We start from the raw sequence: 16,419 nt of genomic DNA, 5'->3' as shown, positions 1-16,419 counted from the left end.
GGCGCGTTCAGGTCGGCGTCAGCAGCTCCCCTACTTCCCCCAGGGACCTCGGCGGCCGCGCAGGCGCGTGCCCGGCAGCCCCGCAGGCCCAACCACCCGCGCTCAACCGCCACTGGCTCCCCAACTGCCGGCACCGCAGAGAGCCACGGGCCTCACGCGCGCAGCCCGCCCTCCCTGCCCCTATCGGGCCAACGCCGCCCCAGCTGGAGCCAATCACAGCGCGTGAGGGGCGGGGCTGGCCGCGCAGATCTTTAAAGCAACCTGCTAGAGCCCCGCCCCATCGCGTGGGCAGCTGTCAAGACTCCCGGCCCGCGCTCGCAGCCGGTGAGCCGCAGGCAGTCGGCACCCAGGGGAGCAGCGCCGCAGCTGGCCTGGGGATTGTGGGATGCGGGACTCGGGAGTGCTCCGGGCGTGTTGACGACCCTTGCCCGGAGCCCAGCTAACGGCTGGGATCGCTAGCTCTAACGGCTGATCCCGTTCCCAGAATCCGACTCCCCAGCCTAGAGGCATCCGTAGCTACAACGCCGAGCCAGCAGCAGCGCCGGCTCCCGCACCTGACCCAGGGCTGACTCCCAGGAAGGGAGCGGATTTTCTTTTGTCCTAACGCCCTCCCCTGGCCTAGTAGACAGCTACAGATAGCCCAAAGAGGGAAACTGCCCGCAGAACATCCCTCTTGCGGCGTCTGGTGGTGGGATTTTTGACGCCACTTCGCTCCTACCCTAGCCTCCAGCAAGGCCTGCAGCCCGGACTGACCACCCACAAAAGAACGAGAGCGGTGCGAGTGTACACTCTGCTCCTTTCACCCTTCTCCCGTCCTGGGCAGTGCTCCCGGAATTAGTGGGGTGGGGGCGGTGAGCCTCCGGGCAGTGTTTGGAACCTAGCGCCCACTTTCCAGAGCCTCTCCACCCATCCAGCTTTACCAGCAGGGAGGTCCTGGCTTCGGCCCGAGGTCTCTGGTGCTCATCTAGGTCGGCCGTTCACCTCTCTTTGCATCAATATGCCCATATTTTTTTAAACTTTATATTTTATATTGGGGTATAGCCCATTATAGAGTTGTGATAGTTTCCTGTGCACAGCAAAGCCACTCAGCCATACATATACATGTATCCATTCTCCCGGAAACTCCCCTCCCATCCAGGCTGCCACATAACATTGAGCAGAATTCCCTGTGCTCTACAGTAGGTCCTTGTTTGTTATACATCTTAAATTTAGCAGTGTGTACATGTCTAAACCAAACTCCCTAACTATCCCTTCCCCCCGCCTTCCCCTCTGGTAACCATAAGTTTGATCTCTAAGTCTGAGTCTGTTTCTGTCTTGTGAATGACTTCATTTGTATCATTTCTTTTTAGGCTCCGCGTATAAGGGATATCATATATTTCTCTTTCTCTGTCTGACTTACTTTACTCAGTATGACAATCTCTAGATCCATCCATGTTGCTGCAAATGAATATGCGCAGATTTTAGAGTGAAATCCTTATTGACAGCTATCCCTGTGGAGCCTAGCACGGTGCTGTGCATAGAACAGGTTCTCAAATGTTCATTAAATTTAACTGGAAGTCACATTTGGAATTATTTTACTCTAATTTTAAAGTTTTAGTGGTTCTAAAATCCATTAAACTTCCAGCTCTGGTTTTGACATTTCTGTCAAAGAATACTATAGAATAGATAAATAGATACAGTGTAGATACCTCTGTACTTATATATTATACAAAGTACTACAGGAGGTTACTGTTACTCTATGTTGAACGCTTTTAAAACAGAGTTATGTATATTAAAGCTGTAGGTTACTAATTCCCGAGGTTGTAAAAAATTTTAAAGCTCTATTTGAAATCATCAGGGCAAAGACTGAGCCCTTTCATCCACTCATCCTAATCATAGTAGAATGAAAATACATGTAGAAAAAAAAAACTGTCTTAACTAATTTACTATGATAAATATTCAGATATTAAAATAAGAAACAATTCAGACAGACTTTTAAACATTATCTTTCACATAAATAAAAGTAGGAGGTTTTTCCAGATCAGTGCACCTGTTGCCAAACATTTCTTGTCGGCTCTGTGGTGACATAGAGGCTTGTAAGGAGGTTTACCCTACTCAAATTGAAACTGTTGTTTAAACACAGATGAAAACTGCATAGAAAAGAGAGTGCAAAGCCATCAGTTATCAAGAAAATTCCATGCTGGTTTGTCCTGCAGGAGTGAGAGAACACATATGTCTGAAACACTTATCAGGAAGACAAAAATGAGTGGTCATGACAAATAGAGAAAAGTGAGGTGTCATTATTCTCAAAATTGGCTTTCTAGCCTTTCAAGTACATTTTCATGTTATTTGTACTACGAATTTATATTTATGACTGAAGACTTGGTAAAACTCCATCTTAGATGATTAGGTGATAATGTTATTTTTTCAAATGCTACTTTTAGGGGGATTCAGTTGACATTGGCACTTGCTGAACAAGATTTTGCCTTAAACCATCTTTTCTATGTACAGCGTGCCATTAAACTGCCACATGGGGGCCTTATGTGATAAAGCTTTTTTCTTAATTATCTTGAGCTATATGTCCTGGGTCTCATTCTTTCTCCAGATTACTAATCCGGTGATAACTAATCAATTATATGCAGTGCAGACTACAATACTACTATACAGCCACATGAGTTTTCACATTACTTTTTGAATTTTTTTGGCACCTATTGCAATTCTTTATTTATCCAAGAATTTGCACAAAGGTTATTCAGAGAGGTAGAAAGACACAATAAAAATAATGAAAACAGTAGATGCCGAATTTAACTTACAAGAATTCTGTAGAACTGAATGGGCAGATCATACTCATTCACCATTTTCCCAATCACCTTGTTCTCCCCATCAAAAAAGACAAATTTTTTTAAAAAAAAGACAAAATTACAACTGTGACATATAAAATGTCCTCAAATCTAAAATACTACAAGCCAGAGAGATTGTCAAAGCATCATTTATAATCTCAAAGAAGTGGACTTTCTTTTTTTTTTAAAATAAATTTATGTGTTTATTTATTTATTTATTTTGGTTGCACGGTGTCTTAGTTGCGGCACACAGGATCTTCATTGCAGCACGCGGGATCTTTAATTGTGGCATGCAGGCTCATAGGTGCAACATGCGAGCTTCTTAGTTGTGGCATGCATGAAGGCTCTAGTTCCCTGACCAGGGATTGAACCTGGGCCCCCTGAATTAGGAGTGTGAAATCTTACCCACTGGACCACCAGGGAAGTCCCTCAAAGAAGTGGACTTCCTGTGTATGCCCAAACCCAGCAGCCATACAGAAAAGATTGATAAAATTGAAGAGACAATTTTTTTTAATCCATGAAGCAAGTTTCATCATAAACACAAAGGAAAAATGACAGACCGAGAAAACGTATTTGACATTCTCATCATGGACAAAAAGCTAGTTTCCTTTTATACACAATGTTCCTGCAGATCAATAAGCACAGTTTCAGTAGAATGATGAAGGTGGAAGTCAAATAGAAGAGACTAAAAGAGTGGGAAGTGAGAATCACACAACTCACTTGGGATATTGGTATTTTATCCCTATCGTTGTGTTGTTACTTTTCATGGAAATGACCTGAGCACATTTTAAAGCTGATGGAATGAATCCAGGGGGAGGGATACATTAGAAACGCAAGAGAGAAAAATGTGATCAGAAGTGAGAATATGGAAGAGCACCGGGATCCAAGGCACAGGTGCATGGATTGAGCTCTGGTTAAAGATACTAATTCTCACTTGTAACCATAGAGAAGGGTGGGAGCACAGGTCCAAACATAAGTAGTTTTAAGCATTTATTATTAGAAGTTGAGGAAGTTCCCATCTGGTAACTTCTGCTTTATCTGCAAATTAAAAGACAAAGTCACCCGCTGAAAGATTCAAACAGTCCATCTTACAGTGAATAGTAGAATGAGTTGACTAATGAAATTTAGGACTCCTGGTCAGTGTTTGAGGACCTACTTAAGACTGGTGATGATGAATTTACAATGGACATATCCATCCTATTGTGTGACTTTCCTTGATATTATTAGTGTATTAGTCATCTCAGGCTGCCGTAACAAACACCATAGAGTGGTGGCTTAAATAATATAGATCTATTTTCTCAAAGTTCTGGAGGCTGGTAAGTCCAAGATCAAGGTGCCAATTTGGTTCCTGGTGAAAACTCTCTTTCTGGCTTGTAGGTGGCGCCATCTCCCTGTGTGCTCACAAGACCTCTTTGTGTGCAGAAGGTGGGGTAGCAGGGGAGAGAGAGAGAGAGAGCAAGCTCTCTGGTGTCTCTTCTTAGAAGGGCACTAATCCATTATTAGGACCCATCCTCCTGACCTCATCTAACCCTAATCACCTCCCAAAGGCTCCATCTCCAAATACCATCACACTGGGGGGGGGGGGGTAGTGCCTCAATGTATGAATTTGGGGTGAACACAACATTCAGCCCAGAACGATTAGACAGCTGGCATGCAGGTAATAAGGAAAATGTTGATTTCATGCAGGAATGAGATTTTCATGAAAGGGTAAAAGGAAAAGACAAAAATACAAGGAAGTTTGGGATATGAACAGTGTGATTCTAAAGCACTTTAGGTTGGACACAGAGGGAAAGATGAAAAGAGAGAAATGATGGGTTGGGGTAGAGAAGAGGGATCAAAGGCCTGGATGATCTGTTAAGTCCAAAGAACAATCATAATGGATATAGTTGGATAAGCAAGGTAGGAGAGGAGATTGGAGATTGTGGTCAGAGAGTGATATGCTTGAATAGCAGTTTTAGAATTAGAGCAGTTATGGGTGATGACAAAATCCAAGGTTTGTAACCATGGTAATATGTACCAGTGGAGGGGTTGAGGAGTACAGCTGGTGATGAAAAGAGGTTAAAATAAAATTCATAAGTCAGAGTGTTGAATGCAAATTTATGTTGTTATGAAGTCATCCAGAATTACGACAGGATTTAGAATACACAATAGCCACTGTTATCTTCAATAATTCAGTGGGAATAAGTGGGAGATTAGTAGATAACAATACTGTCAAATTACCTAAGCCTCAAGCATTGAGAGCAAATTTTGTTGGTTTGCTTGCTTTTTACAAGAAGGTGGAGAAATAATTGTCTAGAAGTGGCAGTAGAAACCAGGAAAAACACGACTCCTCTGGGCCAGAGGTATAAAAGGGATGAAATTATTCAAAACAAAACAAAACAAAAACATCCATTTGAGAGCTTGACAAGGGAAGCAGAGTCCTTATGGGAGATCCATGTTTCCATTGTACCCATGGAGGATACAAGTTAGTCTTAGTCATACAGCAAAAGTTCCAGAGGGTGTGATGGAAGAGGGTAGCCGACAAGGTCCAGAGCAAGGAAGTGCAAAACATGTTGGTATGGATGGTGAGGCTGGCGTTACAGGCTATGCTGAAGAGTACCTTGACAGGTCTCACAAATTGTTCTGTGTGAAAAGCCTTACTCTTTGAATAAAGGTTGATAAAAACAAGTTGGATTTGGTCTTACAGTTTCTTTGAGGAGGGCAATATGAGCTCTTTCTTCTTCTTCTCTTTCTTCTTCTTCTTCTTCTTCTATTTTTTTTGTTTTCTGTTTTTTTGTCTTGGAGAGGGGTGTTAATAAACCAAAAATTAAAGACTCCAGACACTGCATGGGTTATATCAATGAATATTCAGAGCCATTCGCTGATATAGGTAGTTATATTCTCCCATTTACAAACAAGGAAGCAGAGAGTCTAAGTAACACAGTCACAAAATAAGTGGCAGAACTGAGATTGAAATCTTGATCTATTAGATGCAGAGGTCCATTCTTTTTCCTAACATGTTTACTACCTTTTTGGGAAAGTAGCTCCAGGTAAGGCTTAACATAAAACTCCTGCTTTGCATACAGAGTACTTAAAAATCAAGAAGGGTGGTAGGCAATGACCAACGGCATCCCTTGTGGAATACAGTCTCCAGGGAGCTGAGAGCACCAGAGCTCAGGCTTCGATAATGCTTTATAAAAAATATAGAATGTGTTTCACCATTGGAATCAGCAAGAAAGTCACCTGAGCAACTTAGGGAGGGCAGCAGTTCTTTCATTTCTCTCCTCCCTCTTACCGCTCTTTTTGGACTAAAACTTAGCCTCATGTTGCACCAAACTGAATTAATTTACACCAAAGGAAATTGTGCCAAAGGGAACTGTTGTCAGCATTTTCTAGTACATTAACTTTGTTTTCTACCCAGTCCCCTCCTTTTCTGTGTTTCTATCACACATCATCAACATTTTTCTATGTCATCTTAATGACAATAAAAACTCTTCTACACCATCATAATAACAAAACACTATTCCATGGTGTGGTTGTATCATAATTTACTCCATCAACACCACATTATTGAACTTTTAGCTTGATTCCAACTATATTATTATAGACAACGTCAGCATTGCAATATCTATATATCCACGATTTCTGCTTTAAGAGAAATTGTTGCATACACTCAACTATGTGCTGAGTCAAAGGATATGAAAATTTTAATGGTTAGAAATTATATTTTTCTCTAGAGCTGTCTTACCAATTTACTTTTCTACTAACAGTACATAAAAGAGCTTTCCTAAACCCTCCCCTATTCTGGGAACTATCATTCTTTTTGCTGTTTTTCCATATAATAAGCAAAGGGCAATATCTTATTTAAATTTTTAAAATATTTATTTTTTTGGCTGCATCGAGTCTTCGTTGTGGTGCGTGGGCTTCTCTCTAGTGGTGGCATGCGGGTTTTCTCTCTGTAGTTGTGGCGCACAGGCTCCAGAGCGTGTGGGCTCTGTAGTTTGCAGCAGGTGGACTCTCTCATTGAGGCACGCAACTAACTGTATGCAACAATTTCTCTTAAAGCAGAAATTGTGGATATACAGACGTTGCGATGCTGATGTTGTCTAAAATAATATAGTAGTTGGAATCAAGCTGTGGCACGCGGCTTAGTTGTCCCAATGCATGTGGGATCTTAGTTCCCCGACCAGGGATCGAACCCTCATCCCCTGCATTAGAAGGTGGATTCTTTACCACTGGACCACCAGGGAAGTCCCTTGTTTAAATTTTAACTTTTTTTTTTTTTTTTGATGTGGACCGCTTCTAAAGTCTTTATTGATTTTGTTACAATACTGCTTATGTTTTATGTTTTGGTTTTTTGGCCACAAGGCATGTGGGATCTTAGCCCCCTGGCCAGGGATTGAACCTGCACCCCCCTGCATTGGAAGGCGAAGTCTTAACCACTGGACCACCAGGGAAGTCCCTTAACTTTTTTTATTAGTAGTGAAACTGTACATTTATTTCATGTGCTTATTTGTCACTTATATTTTGTCTTTGCCTATTCATGTCCTTTGCCCATTTTTTCTAAAAGAGTATGAGTCTTTTTTATAGTGATTATCATATTGGTCTATTGTATGTATAGCAAATACTCTTTCTAGCTTGCTGTTGCCTCGTTTATGGTGCCTATAGAGTTATTGTATAGAGAGATGTTGAAAATATTTTATATAAATTAAATTCATCGTTCTTTTCCTTTATTGGTCTTTCCTTTGGTCATTTTAGAAAGGTCTTTGCCACCCGCAAGATTATACAGATATTTTATGGTTTCTTTTTTACATCAAAAATAGTTCGTCTATTGTTCTCATTTAAAACCATATTTCTGGGGGGAAAGTGGCGGGGGGCTGTGGTGGTGGGATGAATTGGGAGATTGGGATTGACGTCTATACACTAGTATGTATAAAATGGATAACTAATGAGAACCTGCTGTATAAAAAAATAAATAAAATAAAATTTAAAAAATAAAACAAAAAAACAAAAAAAACAGAAAACCATATTTCTGTAAAAATTTATATACACGGTGGCTCCAGGAAGACAGATATCACATTCATTATGTTTAGCATCTGGCACATTGTTTTTAATATTCAATAAATATTTTTTGAATGAAAAAGATAACTCATCTATTTGAAATACATGAATGTGTGAAATTAGGATATACGTTTATTTTTTCCAAATGATTAGCCATTTGTCCAATTCTACTTATTAAATGATTCATCTTTTCCCTACTGATTTGAAATATTAAATTTATCATGCAATAATTTTAATAGGAGTTTTGCATTTGCAATAAAGATTTGTGCTCATGATAATAAATCCACAGAGACAATGAACTTATGTTTCATAAATGTTTTACAGCAGCTTTTTTCTAGGTATCTCTCCAGACACACAATACAGATATACGTACTGAATTTTATCCAGATGGTCTCATGCTACATACAGTTAATATATATTTTCACCACCTGTGACTATTTGTATGTGTTTGTTTACAAAGTTTTCTTCCTTTCAAAAATTTTGTATTTTTATACAGTCAAATTTATGTATTTTTATTTTTATGTTTTCTGGGTTTTCATGCTTAAAAAAGCTTTTCTTTATGCTTAGATTATAAAAATGTTTACCTATCTTTCTGCAGTGTGTTTTTCCTTTTTTTATTTTCTTTTTTTTTTTTTTTGCATTTGTATATTTGATACTTACAGAACTTACCTTGGTGTAAGAGACATTTGGTAAAAAAGCGTAACTTTTCCAAATGACTGATAGTTTAATACTGGTGTTAAATAATGCATTCTTTCCCACTGATATAAAATGCTACTTTTGTTAGATTCTAAATGTTTATATATATTTGAGTCTATTGCTGGATTTTCTATTCTGATCCTCTGATTTATCATTTGTGAGCTACTGGTACCAAAATTTCATAAGTACTGAAGCCTTATAATTACTTTAAATATCTAGTAGGGCTTATCTCCTAATTAGTATATTTCAGAAGGTTCTTAGGCAATTTTAGAATGTCTGTTCTTCACAACATTAGAATCATTTTGACACATTCTTCCCCCCAAAAAGGCTATAGAAATTCTGATAAGAATGCACTGCATTAATAGATTATGTTAAAAAATATAAACATCTTTGCAATATTCGCAATGTTCTAAGACCAAGGTATGTGTCTTCATTTCCTTGCATATTCTTTTATTTCACTCGTGGAGCTTTTGTTGTAAAGTTCCAATGATAGTATGACTAGGTTTTTTTCTTTCATTATACGTCTAACTAGTTATAATTTTTACATAGGAAAGATATTTAATTTTGCACAATTATCTTTTTAAGTGTGCTTATTGTTATTAATATATTTTCAGTAGATTCTCTTAGTTTTCCAGGTAAACAGTTATATCATCTGAGTTTATTCATGTAGCACTAATAATATTTACAGGCACTTGGTACATATGCAATAACCATTAGATACAATTATTATGATTATTACTATTTATATTAGTAAGTTATTAGAAAGACTAAATTGTCCATGATGAAGTTAGTAGGTTTACATTTTTGGATCTTGGCAAAATCATTCTAAGTTTCATCTAAAGGTGGTATAAACATGCATATATAGCCAAGATCATTGGGTAAAACAAGAGTAAAAAGGGAAGACTTGCTTTATCAGATACTAAAGTCTATTGTAAAGTATATAAAAACATACTATAAAATAGCAAGATACTAGCTCAAAAACAGAAAGATTAATAGTGAAGTACACACACAAATCTCTTTAATATCAAGAATTCATTTTCATAGCTAAAACTGTGTGAATGCCAATTCTATAAAGTAGTTTTCTGTGAGTTATCTAACTTATTTAAATGTAAGATCTTTAAAAATAATCATCTTGGGGATATTTGGCAAAAGCTAAACATCAGTGAGAAATGGATTACTTACAAACTTCCAAATAGGATTTTAAACTATGATGTCAAGGATATAAAAAAATATATATTGCTTTAATTCTTTCTTCAGGTAGACTAAATGAGACTTCTTAAGTTTAAAACAATTTTCAGGAAAATTCTCCTTGAGAGCTTCTTTTACAAAAAAAAAAATTATTTATTTATTATTCTCAGCTGCCTTGTGTCTTAGTTGAGGCACGTAGGATCGCATGCTGACTCTTTGTTGCTGCGAGCAGGTTTCTCTCTAGTTGTGGCGCGTGAGCTTAGTTGCCCCACAGCCTGTGGGACCTTAGTTCCCTGACCAGGGATCAAACCCATGTCTCCTGCACTGGAAAGTGGATTCTTAACCACTGCACCACCAGGGAAGTTCTCCTTGAGAGATTCTTAAAGTTAAGAGAATTAAAATACATTTTGGTACCAGTTTACTATGTCCACAGTTGAATTCTGTGTGAACATGTTTAAAATATATCAAAAAGATAATGACAGTAATGATTGCCTCCCTGAATTTTCAGGGTCATGTTAATCATATTGTTACTGAACTCAGGTCTGGTTGCTCACCGCTCAAAAGCCAATACTCAGCAGGCAAATGTTGGTTAGAAAAGAAAAGTTGCTTTATCCCCTGACGACCTGGGGAGAAGGGAGACTTGTGTCCAAAAACCAACTCTGAAGATTCTGCTTGACCATGAAAGTTTTTAAGGGGAGATTCATTTGGGGAGGGGGTCAGAGTCTTCATTATCTACTACTGTGTGCAGACATTCTTCTGATTGGTTGGTGGTGAAGTAACAGGGCCGTGTTCCAGGAATCTTGTACTCAGCCTGAAGTTACCATCCTCCACCTGAGTGGGGCCTTAGCTCCTGCAGAAAAACTCAAAGGTATTATTATTATATATATCCCTTGAGGAGGAACCAGGACCCTGCTTTATTGCTGCACTATTGTTTCTTGACTGCTCCTCCATTGTTTCTGCATTCCCTCCCTTCCCCAATTAATTAGCATATGTTTGGATCTGCCCTTTGGAACTCAGGGAAGGTCAAGGAGGCGGAAAGAAGCCTATTTTCAACAAACAAGAAAGGGGGTGGGGAGGACACGGAAAGGATTTGTACCCAGGAGGGCCTCACAGGGTCCTGCTCGGTTTCATTATATATATATATATATATATATAATTATATATACACATATATACTATCTTATGACCACTAAGATCGCTGCTTGGTGTTCAAAAATTGGACAGCTGCATACTTCAACTCTAACCAAGTATATTTCCCTGTGCCAACCAATGAACCCAAAGTTAAGTGGAACCGAGCAGTACCCTGCAGGGTCACTCTCAAGTACAAAACCCCTCTATGTCCCTTGCCTCTATTTTGTAGAAAAGCTGAAGTCTCCCAGGCCTCTCAGAGTCACAAAGGAACAGACCCAAGCAGTTAATGATTAGGCCAACAGAGTCACAGACTCAGTGTCTGATGAAAGAATGAGATTAACCCTATTGCTCATAATAATCTATCTTTGTGGGCATTAGAATAATTGTAGCTTGCTCTGCCCATATATGTAAGCAGCTCTTTTGCCCCTTTCCTGTTTGTCTATTTCTGTTCCCCTTAAACCTTAATCATAAAAATGATTAGGTAACTAGGTAACATTTAACCTAGCTCCTGATTTTTGTTTTACTGAGTGTACACAATTGCTTGCCTAACCTGTTGATTCCTTTCCTGGATTAGAAAGAGTAAGAATGAAGAATTAAGTAGTTAATTAAGAAGAATTAAGCTGTCTACCCCTAGCTTCCCCTTGGTAAGTTTGCAGGCAGACCCCATGGGTGCCAGCAGACTACACTGGCAAGACAGAATCCAATTGCAGGCAGACCACAGGAGCAAGATAGTGTCTAAAGGGAGATCAGGAGAAGTCAGCAGGTCTGCACGCAACGGAAAGATGATGAAGAATCTGACCTCCTACCTTAATGATTAACTGAGATTGTTACCCCCTTTTCCCTTTAAAAATTGTCATGGCTGCGCAGAATCTTCGGAGTTGGTCTCTGGAGAAGAGTTCACCTTCTACCCCAGACCGCCGGCTTTTCTGAATAAAGCACCTTTCATTTCTACCGACACTTGTCCCACAATTATTGGCTTTTGAGCGGTGAACAGCTGAACCTGAGCTCAGTAACATACGGAAAAGAAGAATGCTATGATTATCATTCAGGTCTTTACCAAGCTTATGTTTAATTTATTGTGTTTCATATAATTAATCTTGATAAAGAGGTTAATATCTGCTCAGGTATGGTTGGCAGAGTTTGGAAGCCAAAGTTTAAGTGGTTATATTTGTTTTCTATTGTTATATAACAAATTACCACAATATTACTGGCTGAAAAACGTGCATTTATTAACTCTCTGTTCTGTAGTTTAGAAGTTTGGACAATATGACGGAGTTCTCTGCTCAGGTCTCACAAGGCTGATATCAAGGTGTCAGCTAAGCTGTGTGCTCATCTGGAAGCTCTGGGAAGGATCTAATTCTAAGCTCTTTCAGGTTGCTGGCAGAATCCAGTCCTTTGCCATTGTAGGAGTGAGGTCCCTGTTTTCTTGCCGGCTATTGGCCAGGGATTGCTGTCAACTCTTAGAGGTCACTCTCAAGTCTTCTTCTTTCTTTCTTTTTTTTTTTGGCTGCACCAAGCGGCATGCACAATCTTAGTTCCCTGACCAGGTATGGAACGCATGTCCCCTGCAGTGGAAGCGTGGAGTCTTAACCGCTGGACCACCGGGGAAGTCCCTCAAATCCTTTTCATATGGCTTCCTCCATCTTCAAGTCAGCAACAGACACTGAAGCCCTCTCATGCTTTGAAGCTCTGATGTCCTCTTCTGCCCCTAGACCAAGAAAACTTTGCTTTTAAAGGGCTAATGCAATTAGGTTTGGCCCAACTAGAAAATCTCCCTAACTCAAGGTCAACTGATTAGTAACCTTAACTGTATCTGCAAAATCCCTTATGTCACTGTGAAATAAAATTCACATTTTACAGTGAGACCAAAAAATTTAAACATAAAAAATTTTCTCTGCCCTTTGGCCTCCTATGTCCCTTCTGCTATGCACTGTGTATCTGCATTATGTGTTCGACCAAACCTCCCCATCGGCAGAAATACCTGCTCAACCATAAACAGCAACATTCTCCTAGCAGCAATAAGCGAATTCCTTAAAAGATAACGTTCCTTCGTGATCTTGTAAGGGGCCGTGATGACGCTCATATCTGGACTGTGTAAACTGTCAATAAAACTCTCAGAAAACATGTGTAATTGTACCTTGACATCTAAAGGGCTGAACAGTTCTCAGAGTTTTCTGAGACACACTGCCCAGGGTAAAACCCTCAGATTTGGCTGGAATAAAATTTTCCATTTCTTTCTTAGGTCACCTGATTAATTTTTCATCAATACCACATACAATAATGTAATCCCAGGAGTGACACTAGGGAGCAGATATCATAAGGGCCATCTCAGGATTTTGCCCACTGCAGTGGTGAAAGAAACAATACAATCCTTAAAAGATTTATTTTGCTAAATGTCTGTTAATTTGGCATTGACCTCCCCACTCCAAACCATTTCCATTGAAATCCTTATAGGAATTTTGATACAGCTAACTTCAAAGAGACCATTAATCAACTGGTGGTCTCCATAGCTTGGGAAAGCAACATTTGTCTTTCTTGTTCATTCAATAAATATTTTTTTAGTTGCCGTATTAGTCAGAGTTCTCCAGAGAAACAGAACCAATGGTATATATATGTGTATATAAAGATAGATGTAAGAGGAGATTTATTATAGGAAGAAGCTCACATGTCTCAGCTCCAACAAAGAGACTGAATTCGCCTTCTTTCTCTTTTGTCCTATTCCAGCCCTCAGCAGATTGGATAATGCCCATTGGGTGAGGGCAATCTTCTTTGCTCAGCGTGCTAATTCAAATGCTAATCTCTTCTGTAGACACTCTTTACAGACACATCTAAAAATAACGTTTTACCAGCTATCAGGGCATCCTTTAGCCCAGTCAAGTTGACAGGTTAAAATTAGCCATCACAGCTGCCCACTATGTGACAGACACTGTCCTAGGTGGTGGAGAAACCATGCACCTTAGATTGGGACTTGAACCCACATGCCAGGACTTGAACCCAGCCTCAGATCGGGACCCGAACCTGACCAAAACCCACAGTCTTCCAACTGAGATCACATACCTGGTTTCAGAACTTAATGAGGCTCAGGTTCTTTTCCTTTTTTAAAATAAATTTATTTATTTATATATATATTTACATTTATTTATTTTTTGGCTGTGTTGGGTCTTTGTTGCTACATGCAGGCTTTCTCTAGTTGCGGTGAGCAGGGGCTACTTTTCGTTGCAGTGTGCAGGCTTCTCATTGTGGTGGCTTCTCCTTGTTGTGGAGCACAGGCTCTAGGTTCGCGGGCTCAGTAGTTGTGGCACACAGTCTCCGCGGCATGTGGGATCTTCCCAGACCAGGTCTCGAACCCATGTCCCCTGCACTGGCAGGCGGATTCTTAACCATGTTGCCAACAGGGAAATCACAGAATATCTATACTTCCTTATCAGGCATTTCTTCTTTCTCACAAAGAATTCCCTGTTGGGGCTTCCCTGGTGGCACAGTGGTTAAAAGTCCACTTGCCAATACAGGGGACATCAGTTCAAGCCGTGGTCCGGGAAGATGCCACATGCCGCGGAGCAACTAACCCCGTGCACCGCATCTACTGAGCCTGCGCACTAGAGCCTGCAAGCCACAACTACAGAAGCCTGTGTGCCTAGAGCCCGTGCTCTGCAACAAGAGAAGCCAATGCTCGCCACAACTAGAGAGGGCCCGCAGACAGCAACGAAGACCCAATGCAGCCAAAAATAAATACATAAATAAATAAATTTAAAAAAAAAAAAAAGAAACTTAAAAAAAAAAGAATTCTCTGTCATTCTTCAGGTTTCCCTGATAGGGTATTTCAAATGATCTTTGTCCTTTTTTTCTACATTCTCATGCTGCACAAGACTTCCAAGGCTTCACAATACAGAAACCGAAAAAATTCAGTAACAGCCCAGAATATGATCACACTTAAGATGTATTATTATCCAATAGACGATACTAATATAAAATATAAATAACACTCAGGTACATAATTTTACAGGGCAGATGCTTCTTGTTCTTTTTCCCCATTACTATAAAAATCTACTCTCCTTTAAATATGTTATACTTACCTGAAGCAATAGTCAAAGAGGTATAAATTACACCTTCTACTGACTATGAACTTACTCATTAACAAAGCTAAGAACAAGGATAATTGCTAGACTCTCTCTCAAAACCATCTTCCTTAATCTTCTGAGTGTTCTCCATCCCCACCAGTCAAGAAGATTTTGCACATCTTTACTTTCTGTAATCTGTACTGAAAAATCAGTTTTTTCCAATATAAAATTAGATAAATGTGCCTTTTCAAACTTATAAACTGTGGATTTTCTGGTATGACCTCATGCCCTCCTACCCTTTCCTCCCTTGATTACTTCTTATTAATAGCCTATTTTAGCAACTTTATTACACACATCTACAAATTATGTTATCATGACATTTAAGGGCCGTCTACAATCTTGGCGTTGGTACCTTCAAAGTATACCCAGAATCTGAACACTTCTCATTACTCCCACTGCTGCTCCTCTGGGATGACCCAGATTATTGGAACAGCTTCCCAACTGGCTTCCTGCTTCCTCCGTGGCCTCTCTATAGTCTGATTTCAATTTAGCAGCCAGAATGATAAGATTATGTTACACCTCTCCTCTAAATCCTCCAATGGTTTTCTCTCTCACTCCAAGTAAAAGGCCCTATAGGACTGAATCATATGTCACTGTCACTTCTCTGACATCATCTCCTACCGCTTAGCCCTCTTGGTCACTCTGCTCGGACCACACTGGCTTCCTGCAGCTCCTTGGACATGTCAGGGATGCTCCTGCCTCAGGGCCTTTGCACTGCTATACCCCAGATAAGAGCAGGGCTCATTTTCTTATCTACTTTAATCATCTACTCAGTGAAGCCTTCCCCAATACCACTCCAAACTGCAAACCTGTTTCCTCTGAATTCCTTATCCTCTTTCATGGATTTGTTTGTCTCTATAGTACCATCTTAATAATATAATTTCCACTCATCCATTTGTTCATTTTCTATCTCCTCTTACAATGATGTAAGACTTCATCAGTGCAAAAAATGTTTGTAGGTTTTATTCACTGATATAAAACAATGCTTGACATATTATAGGTGTTTAATTATTATTTTTGAATTGATGAAACCAGCCTCAGCTTTCTTTTCCTACTTTTTCTCCCTTTTATTCATTCACTCATTTATTAAACACATTATATTCTGGGTATTATGCTGGGGTTACAAAAATGAATGACAACCTCTTCTGTCAAAGTGATCACCTGCACGCACACCAGTCATTACAACACATTGAGGTAGGTGGGCAGGGGAGGGGAAGGGATAAACTGGGAGATTGGGATTGACATATACACACTACTATACATAAAATAGCGACTTCCCTGAAGGCACAGTGGTTAAGAATCCGCCTGCCAATGCAGGGGACACGGGTTCGTGCCCTGGTCTGGGAAGATCCCACATGCTGCGGAGCAACTAAGCCCATGCACCACAACTACTGAGCCTGCGCTCTAGAGCCTGTGAGCCACAACTA

The sequence above is a fragment of the Mesoplodon densirostris genome, chromosome 9, assembly GCF_025265405.1.
Source record: "Mesoplodon densirostris isolate mMesDen1 chromosome 9, mMesDen1 primary haplotype, whole genome shotgun sequence".
NCBI classification, from domain to species: Eukaryota; Metazoa; Chordata; class Mammalia; order Artiodactyla; family Ziphiidae; genus Mesoplodon; species Mesoplodon densirostris.
Note: the sequence above shows the minus strand (reverse complement) of the source record.